The sequence below is a fragment of the Rattus rattus genome, chromosome 4 (assembly GCF_011064425.1).
Source record: "Rattus rattus isolate New Zealand chromosome 4, Rrattus_CSIRO_v1, whole genome shotgun sequence".
NCBI lineage: Eukaryota > Metazoa > Chordata > Mammalia > Rodentia > Muridae > Rattus > Rattus rattus.
In genome coordinates, this window is record NC_046157.1 from 109947543 (window position 1) to 109966942 (window position 19400).

General features: G+C 44.3%; 1 pseudogene; it reads right to left on the reverse strand.

The window, feature by feature from the left end:
- Positions 1 to 13537: 13537 nt before the first annotated feature.
- On the reverse strand, positions 13538 to 14043 carry LOC116898128 (annotated as a pseudogene).
- Positions 14044 to 19400: the final 5357 nt, after the last annotated feature.

Below are 19400 nucleotides of genomic sequence, written 5' to 3' on the forward strand. Positions count from 1 at the left end.
CAAGCCTTGCAAAGCAGACAAGGAAGCAGTGCTCCTCTGTGCTGTCTGCATCAGCCCCTGCCTCCAGGAGCTCGCCTTGAGTTACAATCCTGACTTCCCTCAGGAGGGACTATGACATGGAAGTAAGTATAAGCCAAACAAACCCCCCTCTCCAGTTAGTTTTGGTCATAGTGTTTTATCACACCAATATAAAGCAAACTAAAAACCTAATACAGTGGAAGCTTCCATATGAATGAAGGTGATCTAAATGAAATCACCGAGATAACAGGGCAGAGCATGGCTGGATATCTCTTGTCACCAAACGAAGCTTCCAGTACTGGCAATGGATTACATCTAATTGGATCGTTGGCTCAAGGGGTTCCATGGGGACCCTCAAACAACTCAGGCTATTGCCGAGACCCTAGGTTACCACCACACACTGACAGCAAAGTCCTGTACCAGAAGGCAACACCTACACAACTCATTGAATGTGAAGATGTCAAGCTGGTGCCTACTGAGAGCCTTCACCTCTGCCCGCTAATGTTCTTGGCACCGGAAGGTACTCAGCCTGCTACTAAGGGAGAAACACAAACACCAACTCAGCTACAAACCCTTTGATCTACAATGCTGTCCTGCCTTCAAGATACCCAAGTGCAAAACGGTGACACAAAGCTTGTGGGAGTGGCCCACCAATATCTGATTCGGCTTAAGGCCCACTCCACAAGACAGAACTCATACCTGACATATCTTGGGTTCCTCCTGCAGCAAATGGAAACAAATACAGAGACCCACGGCCAGACAACATACAGAGAGAGAGAGAGAGAGAGAGAGAGAGAGAGAGAGAGAGAGAGAGAGAGAGAGAGAGAGACCACAAGCATTCGGCCCCTAAAAGGTATGTCTCAGTCAAATCCCTTCCCCCAAGGCTCAAGGAACCCTGCAGAAGAGGAGACAGAAAGTGTAAAAGACAGAGAAGATGGAGGAGACCAATAAACAAGGCCTTTGTACCACAGGACTGATGCTCACATGAGCTCACAGAGACTGAGACAGCATGTACCAGTTGGGATCCTCAAACCCAGTAAGGTTGTGATAGTTACCCACACTTAGAATACAAAGGTGACATCGGCCTCGTCGTAGTTGTTACCATAGTTCTGATTCCAGTGTTTATCTTTCTCAGAGTTTTTCTATGCTTCTATAATGAATGTATGTGTTCTCTCATGTATATGGTGATAAACTGCTTTTAAAAATAATTTATTTAACATTTGGGAACCCTTGGGGTATTTCTCTGCGCTGTGTAATAATGGACTATCACAGTAGAGGAGACACAACTTAACTTTTTTTGTTTGTTTTAAGTGCTAGACGGCATCTGTAAACTAAACAGAAATTTGAGCATCCCTGGACCTTTCAAATCTGGTGGTACCTTGTTAGAATTTACAGCTCCCATAATTCCTTTGTCATTTTTTATGATCCTCTGAAGTAGGTGCACTCTTTCCTATCTTTACAGGGCCATGGTTTTTTTTTTTTTTTTGGTTTTTTTTTTTTAATGTGCCTATGACTTTCATGAGACACTGTGCATGCAGTAACTACTTACACTTACGTCTGGTCACCTCTACCAGCCTCTGACCTTCGGAGATGTGTAGCAGAAAGCTAGAATGGTGATTGTGGAAACACAGACACAAATACATTGAGAGGAATTCTAACAGTCAACTAGCATTCTGGGTAGAATAAAAAGGGATAAGACCCAGAGGTAATTTCAAGACAAATTAGAGAAAGGGATTGAATGTAGACATGGGGTGCGAATGTCTGGACACCCAGTTGTGCGCAGACGGAGAATCATGGGAGCCCAGGGTGTTCAATGCTAGACCGCAAAGTGACAGTTGATGTAACCAGAGGCAGGTGGAGCGGCGAGGAGATGTGAGAGTCGGGGGCAATGGAAGGAAGTAAAGGTGACAGAGGGCAAGAGTGCGATTTAAAGTTGTACGTGGAGAAGTTCAGAGGGTTGCTGTGAGGACAGCGATGGAGCGTGAGCGGCGGAAATGGCACTGACGCGGTGAGGCGGAAGTATATGGAAGAAGGCAAGCGCACTCAGAATTTGGAATCGGAACGTAAGAGGGAAGGTCATAAAGCAGCCTAACAAATTTTACAGCCTCTGAGAAAGCAGGAAATATTTATTTCAGAAAAGAGGATTGAGCAGATGATAAGGAAGAGTAGCTAATCTTCAAGAAGAAAACCTAGCATGGAAAACAAAAATCACCGACTCGTTCCGATTTGTTTTTATTTATTTATTGTTATCGTTATTATTATTTGGTTCTTCCAGGCAAGATTTATCTGTGTAGCCCTGGCTGTCCAGAGACTCTGTAGACCAGGCTGGCCTGGAACTAGAGATCCCCCTGCTTCTATTTCCCCAGTGCTGGAATTAAAGGCAGACATTACCGCCGCCGCCGCCACTGCCACTGCTACCGCCACCACCACCTGGCTCCTGTTTTGACTTTAATTAGCCAGTCATGATGATGCGCACTGCAATCCCAGCACTGCAGAGGCTGAAGGCGGAAGGTTGTGAGTTCCAAGCCTGGCTTGGCAATTTGGTGAGCTTGAGACCAGCCTGGTTACATGTCAAGACTGTTCCACCACCCCCACCCCCAAAGTCAGGGGTTTGTTTATTTGTTTGTTTGTTTGTTTGTTTGTTTTTAACCATTTGTCATAGTCTCAGGACACACAGGGTAAGTCAAACCACAGGGCCATCCTGCATCTTGTAGGACTTGGGCTCTCCGTCCCCACATGAACTGAGGGCTGGAATTTTAAATACCAGTCTCCCGAGCAGCAGAAGGTCAAGAAGTAGTAATGTTGGGAGTCAGTCCCTTCAGGAAACAGCCCACGTCTGTAGTGCATCTCTCCAGTCAGAGCCTTCCACCCAGTCAGGTGCTTGGACTCACGGACTGACTCTAGTCCCAGTCGGAGCTTGGGGCTCAAAGCCTTTGCGCAGGTCACAGGTTGATTTTAAATTTCCTTACAATTTTATTTACTTTTCTTTGCGCGTACAGTTGTTTGGCCATGTGTGACAGTCCTGCGAGGAGTTGACAATGTTTGATCCTCTGGAACCAGCTGGAGTTACAGCTGTGAGCCTCCATGTGGATGCTGGGAATCGAACCCAGGACCTCTGGAAGAGCAGCCAGGGCTCTTGACCTCTAAGCCATCTCTCCTAGGAAAATACAGCCACTTTGGTATTTGCATTTTTCCCTTGAGATAATCTACTTTGCAACACCCAGCCTGCCCTAACTGGGCAGGTTAGTGCTAGTCTAGCTCTAAATATAGATCAGAGCAAGTGTTCAAGCAACCGTTCCAATTAGAAAAAGTTTTTATCACAACTTACCCAATTTTCATGGTAAGAGAGAAATTGTTCATAACATATGTGGGAGAAATATGGCTTTTTTCTAGAAGCAGAAAAGGAAGGAGGATTTTTTTTAGAGTGTTACTTATCATAACATTTTCATATTTACAACACTTAGACACACGTTACACACGTTTCTGATGGCCAAGGACTTGGAAGCCGCAAGTCAGTCTGTGTCCTTTCAAGTCCGTATGTTCCCACACTCATTCTTCCATTTTTATCCCACGCTAGTCACATTGGTTCACAACTCAACAACATGGCTTCAAATGCATGAGGGGGACGGGACCGTTTTCCCAGTGAATCTACGGAGAAGAAATGTACTGTGTAAGTTGGAGTCCACTACTCAATGGGTTCTGTTTTCAAATCGCACGAGAGGATGCTGACCGAAAGTCACTAACTCGGAATAAGGTGCCTTTGAAAGATGTCTTTTCATCTAAATGACTGTTTAACGAGAGTTGAAGGACCGTGACTCTGGGCCTTGTAGCAGCAGCTAAGGACAATTAGGTAAGTTAAGAGTGTAATTCGTCACTCTCTATGAATAGCAAAATGATTCTGAAGGATGCTTGGTAACTCAAAAGAGCTTGGCTGGGTTTCAAATGCCTCCTGCCATCTGTTTCCAGTGTTAACTTGCTATGGGCCTAGGTATACGTCCTCCTGATACTGATTAGGGGAATTATCTATGAAAATGATGTCACATGGAAACATACGAATATAATTCTAATTCTAAGTCATATGGAAAAAAAACCCACTTGGAGCTGGGGGCATAGGCTAAATGCACAACATATACTTGTATAAAAAATTATTTTAAACAAGATCTACTTGGATACGTATGGCTCTATTATGTATTATGATACATATAGAATATATAAAAAAATTCCATGTTAGGGACAGACTGAATGAATCCATAGCTACTAAGTCAGCATTACAGAAAATACTGGAAGGAATTCTCCAGACTGAAAGGAAAAGTCAGCACCCACAATGCTCCAGGACAGAACAGACAAGGTTGGAGCAGCTGAATATAAAAATCTGCAGAAGGACAAAATCAATGCACACCTTTCAGCTCTAACAGAATATTAATGGTCCCAGTTCCCAAATCGAGGACACACACCAGCAGACTGAACTAAAATAGGATCCATTATATTTATGATTTTTGCTTCTAAGAATTTCATGTCTCCATCAAAATGAATCTCGCTCACATCGGGATGAAAGGTTATAAAATGCAGAGGTCAACAGAAAGTAGCAGGTGACATCATTCTAATATCCAAAAAATGGACTTCAAAACAAAACTAGTCAGAATACATAGACCAGAGCCTTTCTGGGCCAGAGAGATGGATCAGCAGTTAGGAACAGACTCTACCCCGCCAGAAGGCCTGCTTTTGGTTCCCAGTGCCCATGTAGGACAGCTCACAACCACTGTCACCCATAGCTCCAGGACAGTGGTTCTCAACTTGTGGGTCAAAACCCCATTAGGGGTGGAATAACCCCCACAGGTCACGGGGATCGCCTATGACCATTGGAAAGCACAGTATTTGCTGATTCATAACCGCAGCAAAATTACAGTTATGAAGTGGCAACAAAAATTATTCTTTTGTTGGGGATTGTCAAAACACGAGGAACCGTATTCAGGAGTTGCAACATTAGGAAGGTTGAGAACCACTCTAGGGGGTCCCTACTTCCTCTTCTGGCCTCTGAGGGGACCTGCACCCACACATACACATACACACTCATACACATACATACACACACATACACACTCACACACACATACACACACACACACTCACACACACATACACACTCACACACATACACATACACTTTACACACACATACACACACACTCATACACACACACTCACACTCACACACATACACACATATACACACACACTCACACACATACACACACACACATACACACTCATACACACACATACACACTCACACACATACACACTCACACACACAATTTAAGATAAAAAATATTTAAAGAAGGGCACCTCATACTGATTAGGGGATTAGCTATGAGGATGATGTTACATGAAAACATATAAAATTAACCCAGATGCATGTGATTTCATGAAGCAAATACATGTAAACATAAAGCCATAAGTTAGTCCCAACCCAGGAACAGTGGGTGAATTCAGTATTCCACTCTCATCCCTAGTTGAGCCATCCTTAGAATTAAACAGAAAACCACTGGAGTAAAATGGCCCCATGGGTCAAATGGACCTAACGAAAATACAGAACATTCCAACACTGCAGAATATACATTCTCCTCAGAAACCATGACCTTTCTCTAAAGGAGATGGCATAATAGGATACAAAATAAGTCTGAGCAAACAGAAAATTTGAAATAACCTATTCTATTCTATCTGACCATAGCTGGAGAAACAATAAAACACAAATGCATGGAGATTGGAGAGCACACTACCAAATGGGAATGAGTCATTGAAGAAATCAACACGAAAGGAGTTTTAATCCTGGGACTGAATGAAAATGAAAGGCAGCATAGCAAACCCTTAGGTAAGGGAAAGTTGTCATTAGAGGATTGTTTGTATAACTCTAAGATTCTTCATTTAGAAATCAGAGTGAGTGAGCTGGCTCAGAGGAAAGATCTTGTCATCAACTCTGAGAACTTGACTTTCATTCCTGAAACCCACAGGGAGTGAGGTGAGAACTCATTCCCATAAGTCGAACTCTGACACCCACATACACACTTTAGATCCAATACACACACATACATGCACATGTATGTGCACACATGTGTACACACTGCACAAATATGCACACACACGTACACACACTCAGACTCACGCATGCATGCACAGACATGCAAAGACACGCACATGCACATGCTCACACACACACACACACACACACACACACACAGAGTCAATCAACCAATCAATAAATACATGTGAAAACACCTGAGAAGTCTCAAGTGAATAACTTGTTTACCTTACGGAGTCAGAACAACAAGCCCAAACCCACAGCAACTGTAACTTCACACACTACACCTGCCAAGGTTGCTCATGGAAGAGGGGAGGGGCTCATAAAGCACCCTCTTCCCTGAGTCTCAATAGCTACTAAATAGGGAGATAGAGCCTTTCTTTGGTGGTGTATTAGCCACTGCTAGGCTGCCAGTGGTCCTGTACGTAACTTCTCACCTATGCTCTTGTAGGCAATTAAACTCACTGGGACACACAGAGAGAGGGGGGACAGGGAAGGAGGAGAGAGGTGGGAAGGGACAGGGAGGGAGAATAGAAGTAGAGCTGTCTGGGAAGGTGAACACATCAGCAAGAGTGGAGGAGAACAGAAGAAGTTACAGAAAAGGGAGATGGTCAAAATACACTGTACACATATCCGCCAGTTCTATAATGGAACCTAGTACCATGTGTGATTAGCATGTGCTCATGAAACAACCAATGTAAGCAAGGATGCAGACAAAAGGAGTCCTTATGCACTGTCGGTGGGAATGAGAACTACTCCAGTTACCATGGAAACCAGTATGGAGCTTTTCAAAAGGCCGCAAAGAGAGCTTCCATAAGACCCAGCTACACCACTGATGACTGTTTACCTCAAGAGCATTGGCGTACCCCGGAGATATCTGCACGTCAATATTAATGTAACACTATTCACAAGAGCACAGAAATGGAACAAACCCAGGTGTCCAACTGCTGAGAGACAGATGAAGACAACAGGATATGTTCATAGTTGAATTTCTTTCAGCCTTAAAGACATAAATCAATGTCATTTTCAGGAAAACACGTGCCACCCGAGATAATCATGGTAAGCAATGTAACCGGTCCCATAAAGATTGGTATGCTCTCATTTGCAGTCCTGTGATGGTTTGTACATGCTTGGCCCAGGGAGTGGGAAGTCTGACCTTGTTGGAATAGGTGTGGCCTTGTTGGAGTGGATATGGTCCTTTTGGGGTGGGTGTGGTCTTGTTGGAATGGGTGTGGCCTTGTTGGAGTGGGTGTGGCCTTGTTGGAGTGGGGCTTTAATACCCTCATCCTAACTGCCTGGAAGTCAGTCTTCCACTAGCAGCCTTCAGATGAAGATGTAGAACTCTCAGCTCCTCCTGACCATGTCTGCCTGGATGCTGCCATGTTTTTACCTTGGTAATGATGGACTGAACCTCTGAACCTGTAAGCCAAGACAGGTTATATATATTTATATATAATTGCGTGTGTGTATATATATATATTATATATTGTATATATGCAATTGTTTATATGTATATGGCAAAAAATAGAAATAAAACTGTCCAGGATAGTGAAGGGACTGATGGGCGGGGAAGGAGCAAAAAAGGAGCAACTGTAGTGGGGAAGGTGTGCAGCATGCAGTGTATACTTGGATGAAAACTTAAATAGAAAGCAAACGAGTAGATGTGTGCCTAGGCACTAAGCAAGAATGTGAATGCATCGGAGGGAGAGTTTTATTGATTATTGATTGATTGTGTGTGCATGCGCGCTTGCACAAGTCTGAAAGAAAGAGGACAACTTTGAGATATTGAGTCTCTCCTTCCTTTACATGGGTTGCAGGGATGGAATAATTGAACTCATCGGGTTTCTGTGGCAAGTGTTTTACTTGCTGAGGTATTTGGCTGGCCCCTAGATTTTATTTTTTGAAAGTGCAAATCCTAGGATTCCCCTCCAGCAGAAACCCCTTGAGGGACACTTGCATTAGTGATCAGAGGTGTCTAGGTTACATAGCAGTGGGGGGGAAGAGTCAAGGTTCATTTAACCACTACTTGAAAACTACTTGTTAATGTGACATCATGAGAATAAGCTGCTGCTGCTGCTGCTGCTGCTGCTGCTGCTGCTGCTGCTGCTGCTGCTGCTGCTGCTGCTGACGACGACGACGGTGGTGGTGGTGGTGATGATGATGGTGTGGTGATGATGATGATGGTGATGGTGGTGGTGGAGGCAAGACACCAAACCAGGCTGCCCTTGAGCACAAGATGTAGCCCAAGGATTTCCTTGAACCTCTGATCTTCCTGCCTGAGGGCTGGGATTACAGGTGTGTACCACCATGCCTGGAGACTGAACTAGGGGCTTTGTGCATTCTTGGCAAGAACACTATCAACTGCCCTAAGTCCCCAGTCCTCTGAGACAGTTTTGGTGGTGTGCTCTCACACTGACCAAGCCTTGCAAAGAACAGTTCTATCTCATCTACCCCAGCTCTAAGGAGAATGGAGAATTTATCGCTCTCTCTCTCTCTCTCTCTCTCTCTTCTCTCTTTCTCTCTCTTTTGCATGCCTTGGCTTATTTTTTTTTTTTTTTTTTACTGCGGATGTTGACATTTATCTAGTCCTCAAAACATACCAAAAATAATTCTGTTCTGAATAAGCGTCAATTATAACTCTGTAATTTATTTCATAATACTTTTTAAAAATCTCCCCTCAAAGCTTACTCATCGATGGATAATTCTTAAGCACTTTTCAAAGCTCAAACAAAAACAAATCTTGGTACCACACAGAACTTTGAAATTTGACAAACCCTACAATTCATTTCAAGCTATCCAAGCTGCAGAAGAAATGCATGATTTTTATATGGCCCCCACAATCAGATGTGTTCCAAGCTAGATACTCTCTTCTTGCCTCTATAAATGCTTGCCTGTTGTGTCAGGGTTGGCGGGGAGCCCAGGCTTGAGTTTGAATAAGGGGACCCTAATGGAACTGCATCGGAATCAGCTCCTTCGTGGTCTTTGGGGGGTGGGGGGGGGAGGGTTCACAAACGTTTCTTGGTATAACAAAGAAAATCCATGTCTACACAGGTGGAGATGCTGTGATGAGAGTTTTTTTCAATGATGAGGCTGTTTAAAGATCACACACGCTCCTGTAAAACCAATAAATTTCTTGGTTCACTAAGCTACACTCAGATGGGATAATTATTTTTCTCTCCTTTGGTGCCTTGTCTGGGCTGAGTAGACATTTCTTTCCTTGTTCTCCCAGGAAAAGTTCACATGACAATTGGCATTCAGTCAGGGTGGATCTGGAAGGAACAAATGCATTCCTTGCCTTGTTTGGGGTGATAATAGACGATCGAAGCTAAGCTCTACAAGGGTAGATGAGCTGCAAGGGCGATCACTGTGTGGCCATCCTTCCCTGTGTGGTCTGTGAGACAGGCTTTCTTGGATCTTCATTGTGCACATCCTTTCTCATGGCGCATCCGATTTAATCACGAAAGCTCAATCATTATAGGCATAAAGTGGTAGAGGAAGCAAGAAGGCCATATGGGCCAGTTTTTGCTTAGATAGCTATGGTTGCCGCACCCAACCTCGACCAGCAAGGAAGACACGACCAGAGGAGATCTTCTTCAAGCAGTTTACTCAGGAACCCTGATACAATCTTCTGACCCCGGGGAGCCCCCGCACCACACTTAAATAGCTAGCACTGGCCAATCCTAGCAAGCCACGTGGGTCATGCAGATAGGCTGTCACTATGCGGAAGCTAGCAGGCCAGGCAGGCATAGCCAAATAAGGACTTGTTTACTACAAGCGCGCTCACCCTTGGGAGGGTGGAAGGCGGAAACCAGCGCCATCTTTGAGGCGCGGCACGTCGCAGCTCCCTACATATGGTGGCTGTTTTTGGTTATTAACTTTACTGTATCTAGAATTAACTAACACCTAAAAATGGAGGGACATAACTGTGAGGAGTTTTCACTCAATTTGAAGTGGAAAGATCCATTTCTTAACCGAATCTTTGAGGTAGGAAGACCACGTGTAATCTGGGCCATGCTTTCTGCTAGAAACCTATATAAGGACTTGGAACAAGGAAGTCGTCCTCTTTGCCTGCTTGTTCTCACCTTGCTATTGTTCCCTCACTACCATAAGAGCCTACTTTTCAGGAATTCCAGTGTAAACTGAAGACCAACGGACACATCCAGCCTTGTGGACTAAGCAACTGCTGGATTCTTGGCCTTTCCACTGTTGGATTAGCTGGCCCACAGCCTATAAGTCATTCTAATAAATTCCAGATAGATGGATGGGTGGATGGATGGATAGATAGATAGATAGATAGATAGATAGATAGATAGATAACTCTGACTAATACAACAACATCGCTCTTTTGTGGCCATCTAGAATGATAGTTGAGATGACAGCTACTGGATACTCAGGAAAGATTAGCAAGCAATTAATGTGAGTATTCTATAACATCATATAACTGATTCTAACGGGGTGCTGCTCTTGCACGATTCTGCATAAACGCCCTTGAATCCAAGAGTGTGCACCTTCTCCCGGAGTGAGTAGAGTATGGCACATCTGCCTGTGCTTTGCACATCTCCAGCCCCTGGTGACCCCCTCACATCCTCAGCCCCAGAGCTATCACAGAGTAAGTAGAAGTGTCCCTCCTAAAGTTCACCCAAAGGGCACACATCCAAAACCAGTCCAAGAGGGATTAGCCTCCTGTCTCTAGTTCCTGGATGTTTCCAAACATGCTTGGATAGAAACTAACCACAAGAGGGTGGGGATGCTAAATTGCTGATAGGTAGGAGTAACTTATTACTTTGTTTGAAGTGGGGTGCATGCGTGACCCAGTGCAGGTGGATGACCCAGGTTGCTAAGCACATTGTGAGGAAAACGGGCTGTGTGGAGCTGAAGCCAGGTAGAGTCTCAGGTTGCTAAGCTTTCCTTAGAAGTGGGCAGTTTTCTCCCTTGAGCACATTGTGTACAATTCTCCCCTGGGGACAGAGAATGTTTGCTCAGTCAAGGTCCCTTTCAGGACCGGGTATAGGAAATAGAAAAGCATCCGCTGACCCAGAGACAGTGAGATCAAGGAACCCCAGGCAGTACAGCAGTGAGAACATGACTCTGCTCCCTATTGGCCCTAGACAGATCAGAGCAGCATAAGCTGATCCTACTGAGCCCCTCGGGAGAGAAGAGATGGTCCAGACACCGATGCGGCACTCTCCAGATGAAAAAGCCAGACTGTTTGTGGAAAGTGCGTTGTGGAGGGTGACAGTAGCACTCCCTATCCACGCTGCTGAGCCCCACAAGGGTCTTTTCGAGAAAGAAGTGGCCCGTGCAGTGGACCCTTTTCCTGCTATATTGGACCTCACTAACAGTTTTCTTTGGATGCTGACTCCTATGACCAATTGTGACATTGTGAATTCCCAGAGCTACTGCCCATCCCCAAAAGGTTCACTATGTGAATGATGTCATAACTTCTGAGTGGCTTGTGTGGCTCAGGACGACATCTGGGAGAACTATAAAAGGGACAGATAAAGAAAGAGTTTAAAGATAAAGGGCAGCCTGACTGGGTGGGAAAGAGCATCCGGAAACCACAAGGGTAGCCAATGAAAATCCAGGACCAAGGATAGGTAACTCCCAAGGAGGCCTCCGAGGCCCCACAAATAACACAGACACTGCTAATACTGTTGGTTCTCCAGCAGAGCTAGACAGTAAGGTTCTATTGCTATTGAAGACACTGCATGGTTTGCCTGTAGAACACACTTTGCTGTGTTTGGGCATTGGCTGAGTTTCCTCAGTTGGTCAGTCCTGCCCTCAACATTTATTTTTTTTTCTTCATAAAATATATTTTGTTCATGTCTTGCCCTCTCCCACAGTTTCTCCCAGGCTCTCCCTACCTCCCTATCCTTGGGAACTTATGTTCTCTCTCCCTCTCTCTTTAAAACAACAACAACAACAACACACACACACACACACACACACACACCACAAAACCACAAAAAAAGGATATCAAAATAAACAAGCAAAAGACCAATAAGATGAGAAATGTCTAAACAAAGCAAAATGAGACAAAAAAGTCAAAAAATATGACTGAGTTCACCTTGGGATAGCCAACTACTTCTGGGCATGGGGCCACCCTGAAGAGTGGTTGATAGACCCAGTGAGATTGGACTAGAGAAAACTGAATTTTTCCTTCCCTGAGGCCCTGAAGTATGGAGAGGGAACAGGCCCGTGGTCTGGAAACAGAAAGTGAGCAGCAAGCACCTCCCAGCTACAAAACCTCAGAGCCTGCCCCAGTGACCGCAGCAAGGCTCCACCTCACAAAGGTCCCTTAACCTCCCTAGCAGAGCTGTCAGAGGGGCACCAAGTTCCCCAATGTCCATGGGGAACATTTCACGTCCAAATGGTAACACTTCAGATGGAGCCTCCAAGGGCTCACAGCCATTGCGAGATGGAAAAACAGACAAACAAAAGACCTCTGCATCTACACCAACCTCAAACGTTCCCAGGCTTTCTCCGTCCCAACACTGTTTAAAAGCATGAATCTAAAGTCTCTCCTGAGATTCAAGGCAGGCTTTTGGCTAAATAAGCCCCTGGTTTGTTGTTTTTGTTGCTGTTTGTTTGTTTGTTTGTTTTGTTCTTGTAATCTGCCACAATTTTTATTGCAATTTTATTTCACTTTTACGAGGGTAGGGAGTTTGATCTCAAAACAATGTTCCATTTAAGGCTCTTTCACACAGAAATTGCCATCATGACTGATATTCAAAACATCTGTAGTGTTTCAAGACTCACATGGTAAGCATAAAACTCCTATAATTACACAGGAGTGTACACTCATTGGGAATCCAAAGACATCAACATGGATATTCCTTTGAAGAAAATATGCAGGTAAGAAGAATGAACAATGAGAGAGTAGGATAAAGTGAGGACAGGTAATGAAACTTAATTGGCATTCCTTATAAGGGATTAAATGCATTACAAAATAAAAGGTCTTTTAGCGAATAGTGTCTAACCTGTGCTGCCACGTCACGATAGGCTAGCCAAGGCGGGTGAGGTGTGTCACTGCTCCAGTGCCGCAGAGAACTGTCATCAGGTGCAACTGTAAAAATACTGAAACAAGTTTCCCATAATCGAATGCTTTCAAGGCATTCGATTAGCTCGCCCTCTGTAGTACTCTAAGCTACTCACGTTGACAATGACATCCGTTGTAGCACTCAGGAAAGGAAGGCACAGAACCAGTTGTTTTGGTTAAAATAGGACGGGAAGGCATTCCTTGGGATCTACAGAAAAGTAACCGTATGAAACAGTCTAATGGCGATCACCGACAGGCTTCTTAATATTCACTCATTCATTGTGTTGAACTGGACCAGTGGAAAGGGATTAAACAAAAATCAAAACCTAATATGATTCCAGTGGACTGAGCTGGAGAAATAAATGTAAGCCCCTCAAGACCAAATGGCACTTGGTTATTATTTTACAGTGGCTTTCCTTCCAGGGAAACTACAACACTGCCTCCCAGTTTCTCTCCCAGTGTCGAGCGGTCCTTAATCTCGTCCAAGCCATTTACTTGCCACTCATGTAAATTTCTTTTTAATGGCATCTTTTTTTTTAATGGCATCTTTAGAGTTAGCATAAATCATCTTGCTTTTTAACGGTGCACTTTCAGGAGCCCAGAATATAAACACTAGGTGGTCTTCTTTCTTAGACTCTTTTGTTTCGTATATGACATTGTACAAAGCATAACGGCAATCATTCAGAGGTAGCAACTTCACAAAAGATGTGTAGGTGTCCTCTACAGTATCACTAATGTCACCCACCAAGATCTGCTTTGCTACTCTACAATTATTTGTCTTTTGTCACCACTTAAGAAGAAGAGAACTGCTTTTTTTTTTAATCTCTTCCTGTGTAGAAGATTTTCTTACTTTCATATCATTAAAGACTTTGATGACGTCATCATTCACTGTAACTCCAGATGCCATAGTGCCCAAGGTTGCTATGGCAGTGGCTCGGGCTCCAGCACAGTGGCACTGGGACCTGTTTTGTTTTGTATTTAAATACAAGTTCAAGCATACAATGGAACAGAGTAAACATTCTTATCTTTTTTTTTTAAATATTTATTATATGTAAGTACACTGTAGCTGTTCAGACACACCAGAAGAGGGCATCAGATCTCATTACAGATGGTTGTGAGCCACCATGTGGTTGCTGGGATTTGAACTCAGGACCTCTGGAAGAGCAGTCAGTGCTCTTAACCACTGAGCCATCTCTCCAGCCCAAACATTCTAATCCTAAAGGGATGGCGCACCGAGGAAATTTTGGACCAAAGTAAGACCAAAATCCAGCACAACAAACACCAAATCCTAGACCTCCATGTCTGCTATCTACAATTTTGGTTTCAAAGGGCCTCCATAGCTTTTCCAGACAGAGCCACCAGCTGACGACAGAGTGTTAAAACTCGTGAGCATATTGGGGACACCTCATATCCACACTACAACACACGCCTTCTTTATCTCGGATCCTCTGCTTCGCTCTTAGGATTCTTTGTAATTATACTGAGCTTACATAGGCACTCAGGATAACTCTCACCTCAAGATCCTTACCCACATTGGAAAAGTGCCTTTTGCCACGGAAGTGAACTTAATCAAAGGAGTTAGGTGGTGATCTTCGTGTGCAAGGCATTATTTTACGTACACAAACACTCTGAAGAGACAATATATTTCATTGAGAACAACTTCCTTTTAATTCCGTGAATTTGGTCTTAAAGCTCAGCATTCAGTTCACTTTGTTTTGTATAAGCAGTTTGTTTTTTATAGATGAAATTTATCACACACATACACACACCACACACATTAAGTACAAAAGACATGAATTACTATTATTAGGTAAACAAATAAAATCAATAGGCTTGGAGTTCACTGCTATTAATTTTCAACATTTACAATCTGCAGCTTAAATCCTGTACCTTGAAAAACTCCAGTCCTAATGACTGTGCAAAAAAACCCAACCCACACTTCATCCACAGTGAGACGCCGACTCAGCAGCTCACTGTCTTCTCCTCCTCCTCCTCCTCCTCATTCTGACGAGGCAGGGAACTCTTCAGACTCAGTTGACCTATTCTAGAAAACCTCTCACAAAACGCCCAAAGACTAGGGTTCGAAGTGATTTTATATCCCGTGTAACTGACAATCCAAATACACCAGAGACTTGTTTCCACAGTGACTCTGAATCCCACCATGTTGATGATGAAGTGTAATCACCACTCTCTTAAGTCAAGGCTTTGAGGCAGCAGGCACTTTCAAGTTGATTCATTCCTGCCCCAGAATTAACGAGCATGCGTACACCTCTTAGGCTGCTGGTTTCTGTTAAAATTATTGTTGAAAAGCTATTACGGAATATGACCCCAGACCTTGCTACTTGGCATTATTTGGTCTGCGGAAGCCCTTTAAAAGTGAAGACTGCCAGGCAAGAGAAAGACAAACAAGACTCGAGAGACCCCAAGACTAGAGTGATGTGTGTAGAACCTGACAACTCAGGCAAACACGTCTTTAGTTCTTTAGTTGTCCAAGACTTGATCGCCAAAGTAAACCTTTGGCAGATTACGCCTTAAATTCTCTTACAGGTTTTTATAATTTGCTTTTTAAAAATCTCTGCATTCCAGAAATTAAAATCATTTAAACAAAAATGGCATTTGGATTAAACTGCATTGTACCGCTGGTCAGACAGCTTTGAGCATGTCAGATTTGACTCCAGACTTCACCACTTCCAGTGAGGTGCATCTTCTCCCAACACGGAAGGTCTTCTGTCTCTCGGACCTGCAGAGGGCAGAGGCAGGAATCACGACACCTTGGTTGTTTGTGGTTCTCGACGATGTGAAATGGCAGATGGGTCCTTTAAACTTGGCCTTTACATTTTGCAAAGTTAAATGGTGGATCAGAATGCAAGAGAGAAGGCAATCTTGCTTACTGAAGCCCTCTCCTCGCCACAATATCCTGGCTTGTTTGTCCCGTTCCATCTCTTATTGCAAAGGCAGAAGAGTTTTCTCTTCAGTTTCTGTCTTCTTCAGTTCTGACTGCTCCATTTCCTCAACCTCAGCCATATTGGGTTTGCCGCGCCTGGTTCCAGAAAGAGCACATCGAGGTTTGTGAACAAGAAGCTGGATCAGTGCGGAGTTGCCCCGAGGGTATCGATGGTTCACCAGCACCACAGTTTTCAGGAAGTTCGTGGCATGAAAAGTCCTCTTCCATCTGGTGTGACCCCGAGGGTTTGACAAATAATCTTTGATTTATTGCTTCATTGTTCATGTGGCTTGATGTCCTCAGTAACACATCTTGTCTTCCAGAGTCCATTCAACACCACAATCTTCTGATTTCCAAGCCAAGACTTTCCCATGTCTCCCCTTGATCAGGTTGAGAGTTTGGGAGTTAGTTAAGGGTATTGCCTTAGTTACTTTTCTATTGCTTCGAGAAAACATCATGACCAAGGCAACACATAAAATAAAGGGTTTGACTAGGATTATGGTTTCAAAGAGCTCTGAATCCATGCTGGCAGAGCAAATGCATGGTGGCAAGAACAGCCGAGAGCTGACATCTTGATGTGCAAACAGGAAGCAGAGAAAGAATCCTGGGAATGGTACTTAGTGTGTCAGAGGCCTTCTGCTTCTAGTCAGGGGTATCACACTCTGGCTCTGCAAATCCCAATCATTTTTCTGGGATGTGAGCTTGTCTCTGAGGGAGTCAGATGTCCCAGAGTAATCTTTACCGAAGTTCTCTTCCTGGTGGGTTCTATGCGTACTGACTTCCAGCTTGGTGACCATGGTGTATCCTTGGTCCCCAGAGCTGAAGCCCTGTTCTATGTGTCCCTTAAGAAAATCAACTGATTTTTCCAAGGCTACACTGTTTGTAAAACATGAGCCTTCAATCAACTTCACCCTAAAGGGGTCACCTGCTTCAGTGACTGGAAAAAGGGCCCCTAGTTAGTGTTTGGGGATCATTTCAGCACAGAGAGGGGAGGGAAGCAGAGAGTGATAGGGGGGAGAGAGAGAGAGAGAGAGAGAGAGAGAGAGAGAGAGAGAGAGAGAGAGAGAGAGAGAGAGAGACAGAGGCAGAGGCAGAGACAGAGACAGAGAGGCTGGCTCTAGCCCCAGCCCTTAAATTTTTGATCCCTTGTTACCAAATTTGGATCTACCAAAATCTTCCATTGTCTGGATAGCCTTCTGAGCTCAGAACAAAATGGAGGACTCCCTTTACCAGCCAGACTTCTCCTTCTCTGACCTTCTCTAGAGATACCAGAAGGGGACTGTCACGTAGCCCTTAGAAAATTATAGGTCCAATTCCCCCCAACCCCAAGAAACCTGTTTACCAAGCCCCTAGCCCTTGAGATGCCTGGAATGCCTCCTCATGCTAACAAGGTACCTCAGTACCCTAGCCTTCAGTCAATGACTTTGGTCCACCCTGGATATTACCTACCACTCTCTTCCCCAAACCTATGTAACCCTTGGTTTACCCCAAATAAAGTGTACGCAGCACACAAGCTGTTTTGTTGAATACTGTCTCAGAGAGCTGTTTCATTGAAGATGGTCAGAGAAGGCCTACGCCTGAAAGAGCAGTAACACTAAGGTCACTGGAAAAACCTTCTCAGGCTCCCCCTCTCGTGCCTGGCATTCACTGTCAGCCTGACTGGGATCCTGCAGAACTCCACAGGCCCCGGACTCTGATTCATCCCTCCAGCCCAGGGTATAGCAGTGTTTGGACACCCAGAGAGGGAGGAAGAAGACAATGTGGAACCACAGCTGGACCCCCAAAATATACACCACACAAAATATTATAAGAAGAAATTGAAGCAAGATAAAAAAGAGGGCAAGTTAAGATGACATAGGACGAGAAAGGGCTCCCTCACCCTGACTGGCTCAGAACCGACAAATTCCATAAACGAGATTACAAACCTTCTTTACAGTAAAAAACATCTTAATATCTTTGTGTAAAACAAAATCTGAGAGTTTGTTTTCAAAGTTGCCTTGAGCCAGCTTAGCTCCAGATGAACGAAGGCCATTAGAACCCCTTCCTGTGAATGCTAGTCTTCCTAGTCTAGCTATGCTCTGCCCCAAACCCTGCTAGGTTATCCCCCACCCCAGTCAAAGCTAGGAGTACAGACTAGAATCTTACTAACAGCCAAGCCTGCAAGGGCAGGAGCCTCAGAGGCTTCACGATGAATAGGATGTGACACAGAGAGGAAACCAATACATGCATCTTGTTGAGGACAGACGGGAGGAGAGGAATCCTTAGTGACCTGTAAGATGGTCCCTTCCTGGTTGCATTCAAAAGTCCTTCCTGACACCCAACAGTGCACTGGCCATCTAAGCTGACACCCAGCTTTGCTCATTTGTAATACAAACTCACTGACTTTTGCTATGAGTCTCCGGCGCTCTTCTTATGAAGTAAGGATCACTGTTTCCCACACCTGTGATCTTGGCAGTGTCGTCCTGGTGTAGTAGGGATGTCTTGGACCCCTTTGAGCCGTTACTGTCCCATCGGCTTATAATCTTGTCCAATGTACCCCTGAACTCACCCTGTGATGTCATTTACAAAAACCCAACAAAAACCAAAAACCAAAGAACCTCCCGGCATTTAACTTAGTCCTTTAAATTACTTAAGCAATACAATGTCAGTGCCACCAAATCATATATCGATTATCATGACACAAGCAAAAGCTTCAAGACTCCTCTGTGGAAAGTCACTACTCTGGAGCATGTGATGCTATTATTTTCTTCCCTTATTTACTTACTTCTTTACTATTTTACTTTTTGAGATCTAGTCCTGTAGGATGAATGACGTCATTATGCAGCAAGGCGGGTCCAGGATAAGGCGAAGCCTATCATTGGATGAGAAGGAAGGGTGGGCGGGAAAAAGTCGAGGAAGGAGAGAGGAGGGGGTGGTGCAAGGAAAAGTCAAGATGGAGACAGAGGGTCCAGATCCAGGTGGACGGGATCAATTTTATCTCGTCTAGGTGGGAAGTTTATAACTTTATTAATTGGCAATGAATTTATTATGTGGATGTATTGTGGATTGAGAATTTAACATATAAATCTGATTGATAAATTGAAAGTTTCCAAAACTTTGATTTTACCGGGCTACAGGAGATGTGAGCAAAGTTCCTGGCGGGCAGAGAGACAGCCTGGAGAGGGCTGCTTTAGAATGCCTGGGCTAGTGTGGCCAGAGGAACAAAATGTGTGTGTCAGGCATGGCATCAACCCACCAAGGGGACAGTGTGAGAGGGACAGCTGGAGCGCACAGCTCCCAGATCCGTGTGGAGTGGGAACACTCAGGTACCAATCCATTTT